Source organism: Ruditapes philippinarum, unplaced genomic scaffold, assembly GCF_026571515.1.
Source record: "Ruditapes philippinarum isolate M1 unplaced genomic scaffold, ASM2657151v2 ctg1636_1_1_1_1, whole genome shotgun sequence".
Lineage (NCBI taxonomy): Eukaryota > Metazoa > Mollusca > Bivalvia > Venerida > Veneridae > Ruditapes > Ruditapes philippinarum.
Window position 1 is genome coordinate 110207 of NW_026863136.1, and position 3214 is coordinate 113420.

General features: G+C 35.6%; 1 long non-coding RNA gene across 1 annotated transcript; it reads right to left on the reverse strand.

The window, feature by feature from the left end:
- Positions 1–296: 296 nt before the first annotated feature.
- Positions 297–2039, reverse strand: LOC132721245 (uncharacterized). The gene is made up of 2 exons (XR_009624435.1): positions 1882–2039; positions 297–1454 (listed from the first exon to the last, which is right to left on the reverse strand). It is a non-coding gene; the product is annotated as an uncharacterized LOC132721245 (long non-coding RNA).
- Between the last annotated feature and the right edge of the window lie 1175 nt (positions 2040–3214).

Below are 3214 nucleotides of genomic sequence, written 5' to 3' on the forward strand. Positions count from 1 at the left end.
TGAAATTTTTTAATACGATAAAATACTTAATATCTCTTTGAATGCTGGCCTGTCTCCAGAATAACAATGCCATTTACATAATACACAATTTACCAATGCTCCATCATGCAACTTCCCAACACAAACTTTTCACCAAATGTTACACAAACCATCCGCATTCCGACATTATCAACCATCACAACGTTGGACACCAATCTAGCATTTATTGTTCAAGGGTTTACTGAAATGTCACTAGGGTTAACAGAACAACATTCAAATCACAAAAGGTGAATATTTACTATAAACAATTTTGTTTATAAAACTTAACTAGTTACAAATTATATTTCTTTCTTTTTAAGTCATATGACAACATTCAACCTAAATTGGTAAATGAAACGTTGCCGTTATATGCATTGTTTAAGCAAGAGATGGTATTAAGTAAAACCACCGAACTGTCTTAAAGTAGCTTGCAAGTCAAACTACAATTAACAAGGCTATGGGAATTTCCTCATCCATGCAAAAGTCTAGCCCATGATACAAAATGGAAATAGCGGTAATTATTACAACATATTTGATTTTACAGGGATTTCTAACCCTCTTTTATGAACATAACCGTGACTCATTACCTATAATGAGAACTACCCGTGACATCAAATGGCAAGTTTTACCTAACAATACACCGTGTCCATCTCTCTCCACACTGAAACAACTTCCAATCTTACAAATCTGCCGGCACAGAGGTGTAGAAAGCTGCCCCAAACACGACTGCTTCTTGCGAGTATATCAGCACCGGAACTCTCGAAGAATCGATATCAGTCTTGATCAACTTTCACAGTGTCTGCCAAGTCCTTCATTGCTCCAGTAGTCACAACTCTTATGCCACATGGCAACTCTCCAGCTTTATTTGCAGATGTGTCCCAAAGTGCAATGTATGTTTGTTATAGACAAGGGCCGGTGACAATTATCTCAAAATATAAATATTTACTTTATCTTAACAAACTTTTTAAACTCAACATATTACAATTAATTTGTTGCTTTTTAAGTCATATGGCGACACTCCAGCTCTTTTTCGTACATGAGAATGTGTGTCTAAGTGCAAAGTTTCAGGCAAGGGGTTGTATCTGAGTAGAACCATTAAACTTCCATCTGCTAACTAACTAGACAATCTATTTTTGACAATTCCTATCATCTGTAAAATATACCTTATTGAAATTATTATTTATTTATTGAATAAGCCTTTCAAATATATTTTTACTTATTGAAATTTTTAATACGATAAAATACTTAATTCTCTTTGAATGCTGGCCTGTCTCCAGAATAACAATGCCATTTACATAATACACAATTTACCAATGCTCCATCATGCAACTTCCCAACACAAACTTTTCACCAATGTTACACAACCATCCGCATTCCGACATTATCCACCATCACAACGTTGGACACCAATCTAGCATTCATTGTTCAAGGGTTTACTGAAAGTCACTAGGGTTAACAGAACAACATTCAAATCACAAAAGGTCAATATTTACTATAAACAATTTTGTTTAAAAATTAACTAGTTACAAATTATATTTCTTTCTTTTTAAGTCATATGACAACATTCAACCTAAATTGGTAAATGAAACGTTGCCGTTATATGCATTGTTTATAGCAAGAGTTGGTATTAAGTAAAAACCACCGAACTGTCTTAAAGTAGCTTGCAAGTCAAACTACAATTAACAAGGCTATGGGAATTTCCTCATCCACGCAAAAGTCTAGCCCATGATACAAAATGGAAATAGCGGTAATTATTACAACATATTTGATTTTACAGGGATTTCGTTACCCTCTTTTATGAACATAACAGTGACTCATTACCTTTAATGAGAACTGTCCGTGACATCAAATGGCAAGTTTTACCTAACAATACACCGTGTCCATCTCTCTCCACACTGAAACAACTTCCAATCTTACAAATCTGCCGGCACAGAGGTGTAGAAAGCTGCCCCAAACACGACTGCTTCTTGCGAGTATATCAGCACCGGAACTCTCGAAGAATCGATACCAGTCTTATCAACTTTCACAGTGTCTGCCAAGTCTTCATTGCTCCAGTAGTCCACAACTCTTATGCTACATGGCAACTCTCCAGCTTTACTTGCAGATGTGTCCCAAAGTGCAATGTATGTTTGTTATAGACAAGGGCCGGTGACAATTATCTCTAAGATATTTAGATGTAATATTTACTGTTATTCTAGGAACAAGTTCTTTGCTCAACATAGTTACAGTACATTATTATGTTGCTTTTTAAGTCATAATGAGCGACACTCCAGCTGCTTTTTCGATACATGAAGATATAGTGTGTCAAGTGCGAGAAGTTTAAGGAAGGGGTGTGTATTACTGAGTTATGATGAAAAACCTTCAGCATCTGCTAACTAACTAAGAGCAGCAGGTATATTTTTTAAACAATTCTAGTCATCTGGTAAAATACATAAACCTTTATCTGAAATTATTATTTATATGTATAGAACTATATCGTCCTTTAAATGTCAAATGAGATATGTCTACATAGCTTTTGAAATTTCTTTAAATACGTATAAAATTTACTAATTCTGCGTTTAAAGTTGCTGGGCGACCTTTCTCTGGAATAGAGACAGACTGAGCCATTTCAGCAATAAAAATCACACTCTCAATTATCCGAGATTGACTTCCATCATAAGAGCAACCTTCCAACACAAGACTTTTTCACGAATGTTAGCACAACCATTTGTTCCGCATATCGGACACTTATCTGCACATCACAACGATTGGAGTGTGTGATCTACTCTCCAAATCTATGCAATTCATTGGTTCAATTCGGGTTGTACGTGAAGAGGTGCACTAGGGTTAACAGAACATAAACAATGGTCAAAAGATGCACTACAAAGAGGTGAATTCTTGTACTATATCTCCACTACAGATTTTGTGTGTTAAAAAATAACTGAGTTAGATCATAATTAGTATTTCTTCTTCTGATTTAAGGTAGCATGATGACGAAGCATTCTAAGCTAAATGGTAAAGGTTAGGAGACTGTTGCCGAGTTTTATAGGTAGCTGCATTGCTTTAATAGAGAGTTGGTATTAATGGTAAAGCACCAGCCGACTGTCTTAAGAGTAGCTTGCCAAGTCAAACTACAATTAATAAGGCTATGGGAATGATTCCTAAATCCATGCTAAAAGTCCTAGCTCCATGTACCATTTGGAGGTATATTAGACGG